Raw genomic sequence first — 12,064 nt, forward strand, 5'->3', positions numbered from 1 at the left:
AATAGTGTACATTTAAAACAGGCGTATGCATGGAGAAGCATATGCCTGTCAGGAACCATATATTTCTCTTTCATCCATCTGGGGGACACTCCTTAACCATGGGGTTGAGTCGTGGGGAGGAGTCTGGCACCCAAAGAGTTAACTTTTGTCAGCTAACAACATATAACCCCCGCCAATTCCCCACATACCTCAGTTTGAATTGGGTGCCCTTGGTAGAAGGTCGCACCTGAAGAGCTCCAGAGAGACAGTGAACAGAGTTCACTGGTAATAGGTTTTTTTCCTTTTCTTTGGCAGTTTTTTTCTTTTGATAGCGGCAAGAGGCTCCGTGCACAACGGAGCTGACTCGTGGGAGAAGCGCCTGTCGGGGGGGGGGGGGGGGGGCGGCCCCACTGACAGAGAGGGATGAAACGCTTCTCACAGCGGGAAGCAGTCGGCAAGAGACTCTCCCCGCTGATGCAGGACGGGTGCTGCCATTAGGCAGGAAGCGCCTTTACTGCTGAGGTTCCCCGGAAGCCAGCTGGAGTATACCAAGTTCCTCCTCCCATGGGATGGCAGTGATTTCTTGAGGATGGCGCGCTATTGATAGCGCTAGGGGGGAACACATTCTAACAGGTTTTCCCCTAAGTTAACAGAGAGGGCAAAACGCTGTTAAAGTAAATAACACAGAAGGAGAGTCAGTGGAAGGGGAATGTGTTTGAGGAACACCGCTCCCCCCCTCCTGCTGAGTGAGCGCGTGGAAGATCCCTTTTGGCGCCAAGCTTCAAAAGGAGGACAGTGGCAGCAGTCATTGGAAGAGCAGTGCACTGTTGAAACATATCTTCCCCACTGAGTATCACTTTTATTTCTCTTCTGTGTGTATGTGGGTGCATGTGTAGACATGTATATCATAAGACAAATGATGTGTTGAGAGAACTGTTGTTTATGTGAAAACTATAGAGTTCTCCAAGCCTGTCTTATTTAAATCGGAAATATTATGATATGTTAAATAACCTAATCTGTATTTTCTGATAATTTGGATAAGTGTTGTGAATTTTGAAACGTGATTCAGTTTTCTTATCTTGTAATGGCAGATAAAAGCAAAACAACACTGTCACGGGCACTAGGAGTCTTTACCCAGGGATCACCAGGTGGTAAGCTTACCAGAGCAATGTAGATGGTAATAGTGTACTCTGGTAGCAGGGTGATCACGGAACAGGCAATAGTAGATGATGAGATGCTCAGGAAAGTCTATGACTAGCAGCACTGGTAATATGGAGGTAATAATACACGAGGAACTGTATGGACAAGGGCAAGTGGAGGTAGTCAGTGGTCTGCGTTAGCAAGTTGTACCACTGCTATAGTGAGGAGGAATGTCCAACAGAAACGAGGAGGTGATGAGAGTCAGCGGTCTGCGGATAGCAAGTGGTACCGCTGTCTGAGTGAAGGAATGGAATCCAAGTGGAGGTATCCGGGAAGTCAGTGGTCTGCGGTAGCAAGTTGTACCACTGCTATGTGAGAGGAATGGAACAGGTGATACCGGAACAGGAATCAGTGGTCTGCCTTCAGCAAGTTGTACCACTGAAAATATATGTGAGGAGGTGTACGGGGAGAGACTGCAACACAGGATGTACACGGGCACATTAAACACGATCCACAGTAATATGCACAATATATATAAATGACTGAACAGGTCTGCAAATGTAGGAAGTCTCTGAAGTAATCCAGCACAAGGTAACACAGTCAATGATGGCAAAGACTCAGCGGATTGCAGACTCCAGAGGAGAACCAACACAGTCCAGCAAGATATGCAATACACCAGCACAGTCAATGAGAAGTATGCATACCGTGGTTCAGAAGGCAGTCAGACAGGAGTGCAGTGATACCTGGGCGGCAGGAGGCCGACAGGATGAGAAGTCCCTGGATGTAAGAAGCAGGAGTCTAGTAGGTGCAGCGCACAGGTAAGTAGACCAACAGGGACACGAATCCAATGCTGACAGGAGGGTAGCGACCAGGGGAACCAGGAAGGCGTGGAGAGCGGATCAGCAGTAGATGGACGATAGGACTGGCAGCGGCAGCAGGACTCTGAGGACCCACGGGAGAGATGAGATGAGGCTGAGGTGCACAGGAGCAGCGGATAGGAATCAGCTAGCAGTCACGATGATGAACACGGGCGAGTTGCCAGCTGGAGGCTGTAGTGCACGGAGGCAGCGGATAGAAATCAGCTCACGGTCACGATGATGAACACAGGCGAGTTGCCAGCTGGAGGCTGTAGTGCACGGAGGCAGCGGATAGGAATCAGCTCACAGGCACGATGATGAACACAGGCGAGTTGCCAGCTGGAGACTGTAGTGCACGGAGGCAGCGGATAGGAATCAGCTCACAGACTTGATGATGAACAGGTGAGTGGATAAGGAGAGAAGGCTGTAGTGCACGGAGGCAGCGGATAGGAATCAGCAAACAGTCACTATGGAATATAATAGCGTTGAAGTGGTATAGGAGACTGTAGTGCACGGAGGCAGCGGATAGGAATCAGCAAACAGTCACAATGGAATATAATAGCGTTGAAGTGGTATAGGAGACTGTAGTGCACGGAGGCAGCGGATAGGAATCAGCAAACAGTCACGATGATACAGTTGATGGTAGAAGTGGTATAGGAGACTGTAGTGCACGGAGGCAGCGGATAGGAATCAGCAAACAGTCACGATGATACAGTTGATGGTAGAAGTGGTATGGGAACCACAGTAGTAGAAGTGGTTAGGAAACCACAGAGGTAGAAGTGGTTTGGAAACCACAGGAATCAGCAGCACTGAATACACGAGGAAACACAGGAACACCTTCAGAGGCTCATGGGGAATGAGACTCCAAGATCAGGCAACGTGGTGTTGACCACAGGTGCTTAATATAGGGAGTGTTGCCTGATCTGCCAATTGAGTTAAAGGGACATACACTGAAGTATAGGAAAGGGCTGCGCATGCGCAGACCCTCAGGATGGAGGACGGCCACGGTTCCTAAATGTCCGGGAAGAGGCACTCACGGTCCGGTGAGTGACAAACACGTACCAAACATAATGTTAAATTAACAAGTGAACGGCTGGATCAGGGGGGGCTCTGTGCGGCCTGCACCGTGGCTCCTGTGAAACAGCCTATAGACACCTACACCATAACGGTAGATCCTCCTGAGTGGGTGGCCGCCTTAACACAGGGAGTTAATACCCTTGTAGGTCTGTTATCTAAACCAGTTGAGATCCCATCTACATCGGTGGCTTCTTAGGGTATAACAGCAGGAATGACAGATGAGTCATTTTCCCCAGGGGTTGGTTTATTTCAATCCACAGCCCTCCTGGGGGTCTCCCAGATAGGAGAGGTGGGTTGGTCAGCGGTGGCTAAAGGCCTGGACCGGCTTACCCATCTACTGGAGAACCCCAGACACAAGCGTAGTGTTAAAAGACGTAGACAAACAGCTAAAGCGCTGTGGTCAGTGTCAGACTCTGAGAGTTCCTCAGAGGAGGAGGGGGAATTGTTGGACGATTCAGATGTGTCCATTATAGAGTCAGAAGGAAACTCTAGGCACCAGGGTATGGACGATCTGGTAAGAGCAGTTCGTCAGACCCTGGGGTTTGCTGAAGTAGAGGAGACGAAGTCCTTGGACCGCTCCCTCTTTAAGAAGGCTTCTAAGCAGGTGGTCAGGTTCCCTCCCTCAGCTGAGTTGAGGGATATTGTAGAGGCCTCTTGGAAATATCCAGATAAAAGGTTCTCTATGCCAAGGAAGTTTGGCATACTGTATCCCCTTCAGGAGGAGGATATGACCCGTTGGGAACAGGTGGCAAAGGTGGATGCACCTGTGGCGAGATTGGTTCGTCAGACTACACTACCTGTACCCGGGTCAGCAACCTTACAGGACGCGACTGACAAGAAACTAGAGTCCCTGCTGAAGTCGATCTTCTCGGCCGCCGGTACTAGCCTCAGGCCAGCGTTGTCCTCTACCTGGGTAGCTAGGGCCATGGAAGTCTGGGCAGGGCAGTTAGAGTCTGCCTTGCAGGATTCAGATTTACTGCCTCTGGCCATGCAGCTAAGGGAGGCAGCAGGCTATGTATATGAAGCGTTCCATAATTCGGCCTCCAAAGCTTCGTCTATTTCAGCTACAGCTGTAGTAGCTAGAAGGGCGTTATGGTTAAGGGCTTGGAATGCGGATTCAGAGTCTAAAAGATCATTAGAATCCATCCCATATACGGGTGGGATGCTATTTGGTCCAGAATTAGACTCTTGGACTTTACAGGCTTCAGGGGGCAAGAAGTCGTCCTTGCCTGTAAATACTCCAAAACCTAGGGCTAGGCCTAGGTTTAGTTCTTTCAGACAGCCTCCTTATGGGGGCGGGTCTGGCAGAGGCCAGACTACCAATCCAGGGGCCGTGGAATCCAGGAGACAGTCCCGTAGGGGAAGGTCATCCTTTGCCCCTGTGGCGCGGAGAGCTTCTTCCGCCAAGCTGCCGGATAGACCAGCAGCATGACTACCACCCACCTCTGGTTACAGAAAGTGGGGTGGGAGGACAGCTGCTTGGGTTTGCCCAGCAGCAGACAGGGTCCTCGGTAGACGAGTAGGCCCAGAATATCGTGATAGTATTCATGGGACTAGCTCACCTCAGGTTTTGAAAAAAGTTACCTCGCTGGCTTCTGTCAAATCAGTAAGGGCTCAGGGCTGTCGATTTGCTTCTTTTAAACAAAGCTATTAAGGCTTAGAATTTCCAGTAAGGGAAAAGGTTTTAGTCACACTTATTCGGGGTACTAAGGCCAGACGGGTTGTTCAGTCTATGACCGAACTTCTGGAGTCTGAAAGGGTCACAGAGAATCCCTTGTCTAAGAAGGACTTTCTTGAGACTAGTGAGGGACTTAGTATGCAGCAGAATCTTGTCTCCACAGGACAAGTTGAGGTCATAGATGGAGTGCACAGGCAGGATCCTGTCAGACAAGAGGCTGTCAGTAGCCAGGTCTTTGAAGCTGCTGGGAAAGATGGTGACATCTTTCGTGACCTTACCCTGAGCAGGGTTTCACCCCAGAGGAGCATTCCTGTGTTCGAGGTACCAGTGGAGGAGGTAGGTCCTCAGCTGGTGGTTGCTGGACAAAAACCGAACAAGAGACAGGAAAGTCCCAGAGTTCTGCGCAAGAACAAGGGATCCACTGGTAGTGGACGTCCTAGCAAGGCCTTGGGGCTGCAGGTAAAACCTGCCCCACAGGGTCCTGTGGAGAATCAGTCCGGAGGATCGATCAGTCTTTCTGGTACTGCCAGTAGGGCTGTGAAGAGATCGCCTGACCCTGGGACAGTTCTTGCGTCAGAGGCTGAACCAGCTGTATTTAATGGCAGGGTCTTAGAATCCAGTCTGTGGAGAGCGAGAGGGTTCTCGGGGGGTGTAATAGGCACTTTCCTGAATGCCAGGAAGCCAGTTTCAGCCAGAATTTACCACCGTATTTGGCATATATATATTCAGTGGTGTAAGAAGAAGTCTTACAATTCTAAAACCTTTAGTCTGGCTAGATTTCTTGCCTTCTTACAGTGTGGTTTAGAGGCGGGGCTTAAACTTGGAACCTTAAAGGTTCAGGTATCTGCTTTGTCAGTGTATTTGCACAGGAGGCTGGCGGAGCTTCCGGATGTTAAGACCTTTCTACAGGGAGTGCTTCACATCCAGCCACCCTACGTGCATCCTGCGGAGCCTTGGGATCTTAATCTGGTCCTTAGCATGCTACAGGAGCCTCCCTTTGAACCTTTACTCTCAGCAGAGTGGCGGTTCTTGACATGGAAGACAGTCTTCCTACTTGCTATCGCCTCGGCCAGAAGGGTCTCGGAGCTGGGAGCTTTATCCTGCAAAGAACCTTATCTGGTTTTTCATGAGGATAGAGCAGTTTTAAGGACTATTCCGGCCTTTCTCCCTAAGGTGGTCTCAGGTTTTCATATTAATCAGGATATAGTTGGTCCAGTATTCAGAAAAGAGCCTCAGACTCCTGGAACAAAGACAAATAAATATTTGGACGTAGTGAGGGCATTACGTATATATGTTAAGAGAGCTGCAAAGATACGTAAGACAGAGTCTCTATTTGTGTTGTTTGACTTTTCCAAACGGGGATGGCCAGCATCTAAGCAAACTATTGCCAGATGGCTTACCCTGACTATCAGGGAGGCTTATGTCAGTATTAATCTCCCTGTGCTGAACCGTATTGTTGCCCATTCTACCCGGTCGGTTGGGGCGTCTTGGGCGGCTCGTAATGGAGCCACGGCGGACCAGCTGTGCAGGGCAGCCACCTGGTCCTCGGTACATACCTTTACAAAATTTTACCAATTTAATATATTTGCGTCTGGGGACGCCTCCTTTGGCCGTAGTGTTCTACGTGCAAGGAGATCAGAGCGGTCCCACCATTCAGAGGGATTGCTTTTGTAAGTCCCCATGGTTAAGGAGTGTCCCCCAGATGGATGAAAGAGAAAACGGGATTTATACTTGCGATAAATCCTTTTCTCTGACTCCATCTGGGGGACACTGTGATCCCCCCCCCCCCCGTCTTTTTCGTTGTTTTCTTTACTGAGGTATGTGGGGAATTGGCGGGGGTTATATACGGTCAGCTGAAAAAAGTTAACTCTTTGGGTGCCAGACTCCTCCCCCCGACTCAACCCCATGGTTAAGGAGTGTCCCCCAGATGGACTCAGAGAAAAGGATTTATCGCAAGTATAAATCCCGCTTTTGCACCTGCTATAGGGCAGGTGCAAATACACAGTGATGATTATAGTGACCAGCACTAGTTAGTTATTCTGATTGCGAATTCATCTCTGAAACAGATAGGTGATTATTTAATTGGTCCTGCATTTATTAGTGGATTTAATAATAATTGTTTGCTACTGTTTCATATCAAGCATAAGGGCATCTTTGGTTTTCACGGTCAAAAAATGTTTTAACAAACTTCTCTTAGGCTTATGTCCTGGTTGTGTGCATATATATCCCTGACATAAGCCTGATATACACTTGGCATAAATGCTAAAGGTACAGAGATGGATGGATTTTGAGATACCTATGAATCAACATATGGGTGTAATTATGCTAATTTATTGACAGCTTTTTTATATATAAATTATGCTGAGCATGCGTCCAAATCAGCATTAGGCCCGGTGTTAATTGCAAACATATATTAGTGTTGTGTGAATCACATTCAGCCAGTAAAAAAATCTTGTGCAAAGGTTTTCTAGTAATTTAAATCTTGGATTCTTTGTGCAGGAAAACATTTTCTACAAATGAATAAAAACACAATTGGGAATCTCAATTTTTATTCCAAAAGCAGCAAATGTAGAGTGAGTCCTCCACAATACCATATTTGACCATTTTTGTCATTAATCTTTGTCCCCTAGATGAAAGCAAGGTCAATCAGAGCTAACCCGGATATCATGGAGATCTGAATGGGAACATGCTGTTAAAAGACAACATGTTGGCAGTGTACAAATAAGCTATCAAGTATTTGTGTGCTACATGAAAAAAACAACTAGTATTTTCCTTATGGGCAAAATAATAAACTCATTTGCACCCCTTGCATTGCAACATGGTTTTGTCCAGAAAATTTAGTCAATTTCTTGCCTAAGTTCCTTAATAAATTAGACCCATCAACAGTATTAATAGGACAGCAATTGAAATGTAAACAGTATTTATTAGGTTGACAATTCAAATAAAGACAGTATTATCCCTACCTCTAACCCTGTCCTTTTCTCCATATCTATCTCTTTCCTTGGCTGTATTCCTGTGCATAGACATGTCCCTATCACTAGACCTGTTTCTATCCCTATCCCTAGACCTGCCCTTAAACATATCCCTAGCCCTATAATAATGCTGTCCACATTTGAATAGTTCACCTACTCATACTGTTCACCATGTGAATTGACGACCTAGTAATACAGTTTCTGTGTGAGCAATGGCACTGGAGACTGGCGAGTGACAAGAACACTGCTATCCCTGTTTCTGTTTGAGCAATGGCAATGAGTAATGTCGCTGGAGACTGGGGAAACTTTTATTAGTGATTCTAACGGATCTGTTCGTGAAATATGTAGTAATATATATATATATATATATATATATATAAACAAAAATGTAAATTGATAGAATAATCAATGGTAAAATACATACTAGTAGAAACATCTGGTACAGGGAAAGGGTCATACTTAGGTTAGGACAAATTGAGTTAAACACTACATGGTCAAATAAAGGGTAGAATTTTTTATTATTATTATTATTATTATTATTATTAATACACTTTTTAAAATTATTGTAGTTTTGGGTACTACAAGAGAGTGGACTGTTAAAGTTGTATATATAATAATAATAATATTTATTGTCAGCAACCTGATTTGCAATATTATTATATATTATTGTTATAATACATATTATTATATTGAGGAATTGCTGGTAAAATACTGTAAAAAGGCTAGGAAGTATATCTTGTACAAATATCTCTTCTAAGAAAATAGATCCGTGAAGTTAATGCTTATTCATCGTAAACCATCCATGTGACCTCTGTGATGACATCATTTTGTAAACACACCCACCATTGTAAAAGTTTTTAAGTTGGTCTGCAGCCAACTGAGCACACTCACTCACTGCTAAGAAATCATGGGTATTCTGGCTGTACGGGAAATCAACTCTGTCTTTGGTAACTATGTAACTTAAGATCTAAAAATGAGGTAAATCTCTTTTTATTGCAAAATCTACAATTGGACTGGACAATATTGATTTATTCTGAAAATGAATTCAACAAGTTCAATTGCAACCTGGACACTATTTGTGTGGCGTTTGCATGTTCTCTCCATGTTTATATGAGTTTCCTCTGGATACACCAGGTTCTCCCACATGCCAAAAACATATTGGTAGGTAATTGGCTTCTAACAAAATTAACCTTAGTGTATATGGGTGTCCATATGGTGGGGTATACAGATTGTAAGCTCCTCTTGGGCAGGGACTGATGTAAATAACTACATATTCTCTGTAAAGTGCTGTGTAATATGTAGGCACTAAGGATAATTGTAAAGCATTTTCTTACTGAGTTACCGTGACTTGTTTTACACTAATCTATTTCATATGGTAAGACACTGATGATCCCTTAATAAAATCTTCACAAAAATTTAGAGAAAAAAATTAAAGAATACATTGAATAATAAATAAAAATGGAGTCAACTATATAGTAATTATATATTAATGTTTTCCATAAATAACTTTGCATATTTGTTAATTTCTCTTTAATAAGTAAAATCATTCATAAAATGTACACATAATAACTGAATACACTCTCACAATTTGGCCTAAATGAATCTCTAGAGCTTAATGATGTTATTTAGCTGATCTGCACTTTTTTAGTTGATGATATGGGAAGGAAAAGAAAAAAAATGTATAGATATTGTGGATAATATTTGTTCAATATGTGATTTAATCATTACATATATTACATATACCTTCCTTTAGGTCTCCTACTTGTCAAATAAAGATAGAAAGTAGAATGTAGTAGGGTTTAAATGAAATTAGGGTATGATGCAGAATTTTAGATTGGTCACATCATAACATTTATATTTATTTATGTTTATATTTTTAGTATTAATTAAATTTGTTTAATATATATGAATATACTAATATTATATATATTATATATTTTATTTATTATTTTATTTGTTTACTAGTTATATTTGGATTCCTTTATAAAATTGGTAGTTTTTACTGTAGTATTGTTCCCTTTTGAACTGTTGTGGTATAAAGGTACCTATATAGGTATTCATTAATGACAAGAATCTTATCCTCTAAATTTTTCTTAGCCAGCAGTTTTTTACGAGTGTATTAAATGGATTTGTGCTTTACAGATTTGAAGTAGTTAATGAACTCAGATATAATTGATGCTAATTAGGTTTTACTATAGAGAGAGGTATTATGCAGTTGCAGACATGTCGCTGAGGAAATTGTCCCAAGGCAATGAAAAGCTTCAGTATAATCATCATTTTTTATAAAATAGTAGTGTGAGATCTTTCTTACTTGGTGCTATTCCAACATAGTTAAGTGTGTGTAATCATAAAAACCTGAAATAAGACACAGACAGATAATTTTGGAAAATAAATAGGCCGCAGTTTATTTATTTCTATGATTTAACCTTCATGGTGACAGTGAGAGCATAGCAGTCAGCTAACAACTAATCTTGAACCAATAAACTGTGGGAGAATCTCATCTTTAACAATTGGCCGGTGCTAATCTGGCTTCAGCGTGTCTGCTTCCCTCTAGACTCGACTTTGTTGCGCCACGCAAAGCACAACAAGGGACCTTCTGCACAGAAAGGGTCAAGAGTCGTATTCTTCGAAAGAAGCAGTGACGAGCGGCCAATAGGGATACCACCTTCGACTAGTCACTGACTGCACAGCTCTCCTACCCAACACTGGGATCCTTTAACGGACTTACAGCCCACCACCAAAACTCCCCACCAAACAACCCAAATGACTATATAGCTGCCCAATGAAGATTCTAACACCCTCATCAGAAAGATGCGCACCACCCGCACGAAATAGATCCACCTCTTGGGAACTGATGGACGGATGTAGGATTGCATGGCCTCCTAGAGATGTAATGACTTTCCCTGTGGTATTGTTAATCTTATGAAGGACTTTACGAGAAATGTCAGGGGAAATTGAACATCTCCAAGAGATTCTAGGAACTATGTGCGACCAACATAACTTCATATCAGGCCAGCGCATATGAATAGCCTTGAAGTCCTCCCGCATAGAAATTCATAAAAAGTTTTAATGATTTTAAACTTATGACATCATTATCTCCTGAATGCACCACCAAGATGTCAGGAGCGGCGGAATTCCGCATTTCAGCCTCTAATAAGGGCATAAGTCCAGGCCATCTGAAGCCACATTTACCCACCTACTTGATTTCTACTGGGAATGGAAATGGTGACCTATTCATGGCTAATGGGTGAATGCCCCCCCAGAATACGTAGGAGTGGCCGATGATCCATATAATTATCTTTCCATCGAGAGTACCTGTGACACAGAACATGTTGCATTAGCTCCTATCTCAATATGAACTATAATGTCATTCGTTACAAAACATGCAAATAGAGCTCAATAACTCAGCGAAACAGAAAGACCTGGCCAGCAATGATGTCAGGGTCAAATATAATTCTAAATCAACATAAATCATCAGCTTAATTAATTCTATAATGGCAACGCCATACGGCGAAACACACATAAAGGTAACATCTATTTCTAAGACTAATGACCAAGCAGACCCCGCACAGAAGGCCACTATAACAATTTAAAAGAGAAAATTGCAGCCGTAGAAGTAGGTAAATTATTTTAATAAGGGATGGTAAGGGGTGGTAACCCATATGAAGGACAAAAAACCCGAAAACCCTGGCCATATATATAGCCAATCAGACCTGTATCCTAGGAAAACAGGAAAAAATCCCTTCATGCTCTCGCTGAAAACAACAAGCAGCAAAGCCCTAGATTACCGATAGAAAAGGGGAGGGTATGGACTGAGACAACTATAGTTGAGGCCAAATATAACCTTTATAAGCTCCTGATTTCCAACGGCCTAGCATCTGTGTATAAACTACAGGAATGCCTCTTCCTGCTGCAGCTGTCGCTGCCCCAAATCTGAAGGAATGGGTGCCGTAGTGGTTAGGATCAAAACCCGAATGTATTAATGCTTGTTTTAATAACGCTGAAAATTGAAATTTTGAAAGAGGTGATCCATCTTTATGAATTAACCATAGATCTCCCTCTCTGGGGCGAACCCCTGCATATTTAGGGCACAATGAAACAGGGCATATGGCCTTGTCTTCTTGCGCAGGTGTTGTCAACCATTGACCTTTGCTGAATTGATCAGTCTTTGACCGCAGTAATTTATATGACAAAGAAATATCTGAAATCAAAACATAGTTAGCAAGAAGTGCAGAGCCCTTAGCTTTTTGTGAGTGTGCAACTAATTTACAAACTCTAAAAGTGCCATGAAAGGCCAGGGAAAAAGCTGTGCTAAACAAAAAGTCTCATACGGGCAGGATGCAACTACAGCCAATGCTAAC

The sequence above is a fragment of the Mixophyes fleayi genome, chromosome 3, assembly GCF_038048845.1.
Source record: "Mixophyes fleayi isolate aMixFle1 chromosome 3, aMixFle1.hap1, whole genome shotgun sequence".
NCBI lineage: Eukaryota > Metazoa > Chordata > Amphibia > Anura > Limnodynastidae > Mixophyes > Mixophyes fleayi.